Raw genomic sequence first — 9,440 nt, forward strand, 5'->3', positions numbered from 1 at the left:
AACATCTAGAGTTGGTGTTTGTTTGGGTTTTTTTTAACCTTATCTATGAAACCCACATGGTAAACTTCATGACGTTCAGTTTATCTTCTTGTAAAAGATGGTGGGATGAGCTCACCCCACCAAGGTCCAACTGTGTAGCAGACTACATAGAGTTTAAAGCAACTAAGTGAATGGAAGAGTATTGCCATATTGCAACTGATGCAGTGGGAGACACCCCTAAGCAAAATCAGATTAAAAAATGGTAAGAGAATTCAGTTTACAAAAAGCACGAATCACTGAAATAGTGCATTAAAAATACTGTGCAATGCGTAACACATTACATACCAAAGACTGTGATGGCTGTAAAAAGATAGGTCCAGTTGTGGTTACTGTTAATGAGATACCACAGACAGGCAAAGTTCATTGGCATAAGCAAACCATAACAGCACTTCCTGACAGTACTTAGTTCTAACAAATACACAAGTAACCTAAAATAATTGTTTAATTTCTTTTCCTTAAAATATATATAATTCTAAAATGTTAATGAAAATTCTCAAGAAGTGGGTAGTTCAGATACTAACATCAACAGCCTTTCAAGTATCTTACTAAAGCAACTGAGTTACAAGCTGTTGCACATATGTATTCCAATATACTATTCCACTGCTAGATCATAAAATTCAGGTATGGTCTTCTAGACCGTTAGTGGCAGATTTTGGAATGAATGTGAAGAGACGCTCAGAACACTTGCACATAGACAATAGTTATAGTTTGTAGGCAGATAACAATTTTCTGAAAGAAAAAAATATCCAAGTTTTTTTCCCTATTAAAAATTTTCTGTTAAAGAGATTCCTGTTAAAAGTGCACAAAATGCAGAATGTAAACATATGTCTTCAGGACAAAATTGTTCATCACCATTTTCTACTCGGAGCTCCTACATGAGCCATATGATAGATATTACCTCCAGCCAGAATAGACTTGTCACTGGAGAAAATAAAGTGTTTTAGAAAGAAAAAAGTTGCTTATTTAAAGTAAACCCAAAATATCCCAAAATTGACTGCTGCAAAGGTTATTTACTTACATTATTAAAAGCTCAAACTATATTTTGAGCTTGAATTTTCCAAGGGTAACTTTTAGTCTTTGAGGCGTTTTTTTTACATCAGATAGTTTCCTGTAGAAGAAGTTTTGGATAGCAGAGCTGCTCATTTCAACAATGCTGTAGAAAATTTGTGCATAACTCTTCAAATAAAATATTACTGCTTACACTGTGAGGAGAAGCAATCAATAACTGTAACTTATGGATCAATGCAGGTGTAGGTACCCAAATTTTCCCCCCATTCTAACGCTTACCTTTCCCTCCTCAAGGCGGCTCTTTAACAGATCCTGAATTCCTTCCATCAGCAGGAGCAGAAGAAACTGGAAACGTTTTACATCCTTCTTAACACCCTGGATCACTTATATGTTTCTGAAAGGTGAACAATAATATTTAGTAAATCTTTTTGTGATTGATTGCATGTACATTGATACCTGTAAGTTCAAATTTTCCTTCTGCTATGTCTAGGAACATGTTTTTCAATTTTGTAATATGCACTTTTAACCTATGTGTATTACTCTAACCTTCGTAGCTCTTTTCAGCATTAGGATCATGGCAGGATCTCTATCCTAGTTATTTTATAGTGTGACAACACTGAAATGGGAAGGCTGTTTTAATTTAAAGGGCTTAAGACTTGGAGTTAAAACCAAATTATATTATAAAATAACTATTACAAGTTAAGCTTACAGATTAGAGTTTGTTGGGGTTTGTTGTTTTGTTTTGTTTTTTGTTTTGGTTTGGTTTGGTTTTTTAGTTTAGATCAAAAGCAGAAATACATGTGGTATATGCATGAAAGTGCAGTAAAAGGGAATCTGAAGGTCACTCCCATGGCTGGGTTGGAGTTCATTTTGGTGTTCATGGCCTAGTTTTTATATTACCCTTCTCCAAAACATCCTGTTTAAAGCCAGGTAAATTGTGAGGTGCCAGAGCAGAGGAGGGTGCAGCTGTGTTGTAGATGAAGTTTTGTGCTTTATAAAATACAACCACTGAAGTGCTGTGGGATTGATGATGCCTTAGATACCAGCTGGTCCTAACAGGGCAACCAACCCCTTTTAGTCTGAGGAAATCCACCTCCACAGAGCACAAATATAGAAACAAGTAGACAGTTGGATGCCTAAAATGAAATTAGAAACATGCAGATTTAACTCCTTCCATAACCAGAAACAGAATAAAGAAATGCAGTTGGTTCCAGTAATGCTGTACATTACCCTGGGAGCAAGAAATTGTCTTTCTACTGTAAATGTTTCTTGTCTGGGTTTGATGTTTTTCTGCCACAGGATGGACTTCACAGTGGAGAGAAAGGAAATATGGGGCTTAATGTCTGCTTTGTGCTGTCTCAAGCTGGCAATTGAGAATTAAACTGAGTGTAAACATGAATTTAAAATATGAAAAGGTATTTTTCTCCATTTTATTTTTCTGTTTATAGTAAGTAATATAGTAGTATAAGAAATATTTTGTTTCTGTAAAATATTTTCTAACACAGATGGCAAAGATTGTATTAAAATTGATAAATTATGAGGTAAGACAAAATAAAATTTTCTGAATTATTTCTGATGTGACTCCAATGAAGTCCAAGGAGTTGCATGAAGATGAATTCAGCTCAACAAGCTTTATCCTGCTCAGAGCGAAACACATCAGATGGCATGGTTTACGGTAGTTTCAGCTATTCCTTAGCAAGCTCAAGCAAGTAGCTCACTCAAGCAGGTAATAGATCTCACATGAAAAAGTAACAGATCATATATTGAGGCATGCAAAATGACGTTTCATCACAACAAAATGTCAACTAGTAATCCATTACATTCCTACAAATAAGTCAAGAAGAAATATTCAGTACTCAATTACAGCTGTGTGCTGGATTGCAACAGTTAATTTATTTGCTTATATTCCCTTCAGTTTTTCAGCTTTTCACTTTGCAGTTAATATTGCACCTTAATAATAAAAAAAAATAAAAAAAAAAAAAAAACTTTTTTAGGACTTCAGAAGAAGCTTGAAATTCAGCAAAAGTGGATGTTTCAAACTCTGTACTGATTTTTTAATGCATCCAAATTATTTGGAATTTGTATTGACATTAAAGATCATCTCAGTAAAGATAAATGATGGACAACAGCATCATTTGAAGTAACAGGACAGGAAGTTTAAGGAAATATTGATTTAAAAGTGTGGCTACTGAACACAGAGTGATGTAAAATATACAGAGACTTGGTAGATTTAGAATAACTAAATTAATTTACCTGACCTATGTAGTCATAATAGCCCTAGAACCTGTATTTAGCAAGAAAAACAAAAACAAACAAACAAACAAAACCTGAGCCAAATATTTCTATTGCTTTTCAGGTTAACAAAGCTCCGTTTGCTTCTGCAGCCTGAGCAGCATCTGGATCTGGAATTACCCTACATTAGTATTTTATTCACATTCCTTACAACTGTGAGTATTCATGAAATTTACATTACCTTTTCTCAATAGTATCAAACTAATTGCCGATATCAAATGACGTTTGTAAAAATACCGTATTTAGAATTCCAAAAAAATAAAAATATTTCCATATGAAAAGAATACCTAGTCAACCCTTCCCAAAAATATTAAAATGAAAAATTCTACACCAAGCATATTTTACAAATAGAATAAATAATGCAGTGGAACAGAAGACTGTATGTTATATTGCTGTGTGATATCATGGTATCATATCCAGAGATCTATAAAAATGTAGTTAATTTTGTGCATCTTCAATAGCAGTTCATAATACATAGTACAGTTCCTCCTTTTGAGCTGCCAGAGAGTACACTATGAATGAGTATTAAAAATATTATGTATTCTATGTTATATTTTCATAATATAGAATGTTCTTATTTACATTTTGTGTATTATTCCTAATACGTATTCAGAGCATATATTGTAACAGCTCCTTTGGAACCACTAACATGTATGCTGTGAATGTGTATTAACAGCAGAATACATTTGCATGTTATGAGTCCATAATACTGAATGCACAATCAAATCTTTGATAAAAACTCATTGCTATATATACAAGCACAAGTTATTTTCTCATGCTTCTCACTTGCAACTATGCTATCTTGCACAGTCATCTCTCACCCATATCTTTACAACTCACAAAGAAAAAAAGCCCCAGAACTGCAACAATTCTATGAATTCTAGTTTTCTTGAAGTGAAATATTTCATGAGGACTTTTTTTTTTTCCCTCTCTTTGTTCTATCTGATAATTATAATCAATATTTTCTTGAACTGCCTGAATATATTCTCCTGATTTTTCATTTTGGCTTCCATATAAATGACTGGACTGAGGCCTTAGCATCAAATGCTCATTTGGATATTACATGTAAATTACAGGTCATAGGAAGAAAAACATAAACCTGTCAGTTCTACTAGTATTTTTGACTGTCATGATTTTGTTTGTTTGCATATTTGCCTAAAATAACAGGGATTTTTTGCCAGCCAGGAGCATACAATTCTCTAGACTGAACAGAACTAGAATTACAAAATAAAATTACAAAATAACATGATTACAAAACTTCATTTGAATCAAATGTTACTGTTGTTCTATATTGACAGATAAGCATCCTGGCAACCCGTGCAAGTAAAGGTGCAAAAAGGCACCCTTACTTGTCTAAAACAGGGAATTGAAGAAAAAGAGTCCATGGTCTCTGTTTCTTGCTTAGCTAAATGAAAAAAATGCAAATCTTGGATCCAGGCCTGATATGATTCTGTGTCTGTGTTCCCAGAATGGGGGTTTTCCCAAGGAAGCAAAAGAAAAGCTAAGGGCAACTTAGCTGTTGCCCACTTCCCTTCCTCATTCTTTAGACTTGCTGGAATAGCTAGAAAAAAAAAACACAAGAGGAAATTATCTATAGCATTTGAAGGACTATATAGTGATCATACTCGCTATTAGTTTTGAAGTACTTTCAGTTGTATTATTTTACTAAGCAGTACTGAAAGGTATTTTATAGTTCTGATATCACCACAGATACATTAACTCCAAAAAGTATTCAGATAAGCATTCTGGTAATTAATAGCAAGTATAAACTACCAGACATACAAGAGCCATATGTTTATGCATGACTATAATAATAATGCTTCAGCTAAAATATTAATAAAATCAGAAAATAGAAATTAGATTCAAAGAGTCCTCCACATAGCTGGTACTTTTGAGCCACATATGCAGGGATGCAGTCCTGCCCACTGAATGATAGACACAATTATATTCTCCATTAATAAGTGTAATATCTGCCACATACCAGAGGGAGAGAGTGTGTGTGTATGTGGACATAAAGTCACTGGAATTTTAGTGTTTTCTTTTTAGAAGAAATTGCTACATTTCAGTTTAGTGAGGAAACCTATTACACTGTACAAATTCCTTCATTTCTCTTTTCCTTTTTCTGTGTTTTATTTCAAACATTTTAAAGTATTAATGAAAATGCTGTAAAAGTCATAATATTAAAGTATAATTTTATTTAACATTGTTTTACATTATAAGAGCTATAAACAGGCTCCTGTAAACTTATACAAGCAGTTATTTTGGGGTCTGAGCTATTTTTTTTCTTCTATGATTGTAAATAAAAGTAAGGTAGTTTGTACTCAATTATTTTAGAATTCTAACATACTAGCTGCTCTCTCTCAGAGGTTGCTCCAAGAAGTAAATGCCAACAAGCTGTAAATTACCTTGATCATCAATGATCAAGAACAAGTGAAATACCTTTCTGTGGTTTTTTTACCATTTGTGGGTAATTCTGAAAAAAAGAATCATACACAATTTAGAAAAGGGTTATTGAAGTGTTCTCTCAAAACACTATAACATCACCAAGCTCTTATTTTCTTGAGGAAAGAAATGCAATGTACATCTGGAAATGTATGTGAAGGAGCACTCAAGGCCTATATTCAATAAGTATCCACTTCTACCTGCCATTGTAATGGGATCCAATTTGCCAATAATTAAAAAAAAAAAAAATCAAATAAAAACAAACAAAAAAAACCCAAAAATCATTTGTGAGAATATGAAAATTATGCAAGACATGCTATGAAAGTTGGTGTTATATATGAAGAATTAGTACAATAAACCTAAATCTTCAGAAACATCTAGGTTATCAGGCATTGAATTTGATTTTTATAAAACTCTAACTGGAAAAGGCAAAACATGAGGGTGAACAGAAATACAAAGGTATGCTATTTTTTCTTTATAGTACCAAAAAAGAAATTTCTCTTATGATGTCCACAGCTTCTAATACCTTGTAACACTTTAAATTCTCCTCCTTCATGAGATTTGTTATGGAATGAGAAGTGGTGAAAAGTATCAACAAGCTCCCATGACAAAGAAGGCAGTATAATACTTTTTAAAATAAAGCAGAAGATACCTGATCTCATTTTCTCAATATAAATGAGTGAACTGGGGAAGAATGGGGTGATTTGGCCTCGCACTGACGCAAACAAAATCAGAATTTTGACACATGGATGCAGCTGTCTGTAAAATATTGCATTAATTTGCTCCGCAGTTTGCAGGGAAATACACAATTTGAGAATTTGGCAAAATAAAGTGAAGGGTTTAGAAACACACAACTGGTTTTGTATATATACATTAATGTTTGTCTAAGTATCTGTCTAGACACTCATAGTTAACTACAATCACAACGTGCATGCGTAAAGGATATGCTACAGTAGACCATGAGATTATACATTTATCCTCATTTGTGAAGGTGGATGGCTAGAACTCATGAATGGAAAAAGATATATTATAAAGTATTTAATCCTAATCAATATTTATTCAAGGAGACAAAGTAACAGTAAGGCAAACCCACAATACTTAAGAAAAAAAAAAAATGTTGCAAGCTGGATTTCTTGCAGTAGTTAATGAAGTTCTATAATTTATTTTAACCCTGAAGTGGCTTTTTAAAAAACCCTAATTATATTAATGTACTAAAAGAAATACAATTGTCACTTAGTTTCATTAAGCATGACAGGTGACAGTTCCAAAGATAAATGCTGAAACTTGTGAAAATTGCAAGTTCAGGTTGAAGTGACAATAATATTGTAGCAATGGGATGGAATTGTGCTGTTCACTGCATTAATCAATACTACAATTTATTTTTTAATGTATGAAGAATGTTTCATTTCATTAATTTATGACTAGGTTCTTTCTACTTAAGTCTTTCAGTCTTTGGATTTTGGTTTCATTTTAAAACATTCTGGCTATTTATAAATCCACAGGCAATCTCATAACATATCACTGTTGGAAAAGAATCAGTTTTCCGCATGCCATGTGCAATTTGGGAGACTGATAATATAACTAAATCAATTAAAGGGCTCTATTAAGACTGGAAATGTTGTAGTATTGTCACCCCTGCCATGTTCTATGTAAAAACAAAAGATTTAAATTTATTCAGTTCATGATAACTCACTTATGTTTCCAAATCACAGGCTACAACTGCAAACTCCTAGCAAAACCTAGCATTTTTATTTCCAGTGATGAACACACAAACTACTGCACCAAGTCAGCGTTATATTTAGATTAGCACAGCCTGTATCACAGTGTCACGGATCTGAAGCTCTTGAACTGGGACTGAGAGGATCCCACCATAAAATATTTTCATTACAACTTTATGATTCAAAACACAAACACACACTCCTTGCTGCCATGCACAGATGGGGGTTGTTTATGTTATACTTTGTGATAGCCCACATAATTGACTTTTAGTACTTTGGGATAAGCAAGAAGTTAACATTTTTATTTTCTAACACAGTTAATGAGCAGTGGTAAAATGTGTGTACAGTAGATGTTTAAGGGCAGCTATCAGTAAGAATGATGGCAACATACCTGAGCTATTTACTTTAAGTGTGGTTAAATAATACATATACAGTAATTGATATGTAAACTTAAACTTCAAACATGGCAATAATGAAACCATTTAAACAATCTTCTTCACAGTACTATAAAATCAATACGTAAAGGGTTTCTGGAGCAAACCTTGAGCTTTCAGGATACAAAACTTTCGGAATACAAAACCCTTTCCAAGTCAAAATACAGGCAGTACCAAGTATCAGACAGAACTGAAAACTATCCCTGCCAACAGGTCTAAACATGTTTCTGGCCCTATTAAGGACAACAGTTAATGTAAACATTTTCATGTTGAATGTTAATAAATATATCAGGTGTAAATGATCATGAACCCATTGGTAGCTTTCTCTGCTAATGCTATGTATTTCTGTTCTCTGCATGTTGTATAATCTTTAAGTTGTGGACTTGCAACTTACATTGCTCTTTACGTCTCCTCTACATCTGGCTCATTATTCTTGTGACTTACCAAAATTCGCGTATAAATGGGTTATGTCTCTTAAATTTATTAATCCAATTTGATTAAGAGACAATGTTCATAGTGGAGGAGCATATGAGGCAATTTACGGCTTTTGAGGGTGATTAAATGCTGAAGTGGAGCCAAGGCATTTGATAATCACAAGAACTATTTATTGCTGGAATATTCCAGCCACATGACTGTGTTTCCCATCAGTTGGTGAGAAAAGCACATTTAACAAACAATATTAAGAAGATGTATTTTTCTAGGTAAATGAAGGTTTGAAATTTTATGATGTAACTACAGTTTAGAACCCCCACTCATGTCCCAAGAAGGATAAGTATAGGCAAAGTGTATTCAATGGAAATATTGGAAACATTCAATGGAAACATATTCAAGGAATATGTTTCTCTCCCTAAGAGCAGGACTAAGGACAAATAATTGTGTGAGGGAGTTACCTGTGTAGAAACTGAGGGCTGAGAATGAAATGCAAACATACGTGCTTTGAAAAAGGATTTGTGACTCATTTTCATATTGCTACTGTAAATGAGTAACAATTAGCATCTGCCAAACTGGCCTGTTAGCACATGTTGGAAACAAGCCCAAAGTGGCTGCTGTTCTTCCGTCTCATGGGAACAGGCCCATTTCGTTTTTAACTCCACAAATATAAAAGAAGTAAGGAATGACATCTTAGGAAGTGGCTGCTATGGAATCAGGAGAAGGAAGGTTCTGGTGGAAAACCCTTATAAGAGCTTGGAGAGGAAGTTGCAGTTGAGGGTTTAGGGGATTTTTTTAATTTTTGTTTTTAGTTAATATTGTGAGTCACAAGTAAAAGGCCAATGCAGGGGTACTACTCCATAGTTATTTATACAGTGAATACCAAGAGCCTCAAATCATTCACAGATCCCATCAGTAGTCTGCTATACACAAAATAGCAATGTTTGGTTGGGGTTCTTTTTTTCATTTTGGTTTGGTTTGGTTTGGTTTTGGGTTGGGTTTTGTTTTGTTGGTTTGGGATTTTTTATTTGTTTGTTTTTTTACAAAGAAGGCATCACTGATACTCATGTAAAAATGA

Source organism: Streptopelia decaocto, assembly GCF_964273445.1.
Source record: "Streptopelia decaocto genome assembly, chromosome: 1".
NCBI classification, from domain to species: domain Eukaryota; kingdom Metazoa; phylum Chordata; class Aves; order Columbiformes; family Columbidae; genus Streptopelia; species Streptopelia decaocto.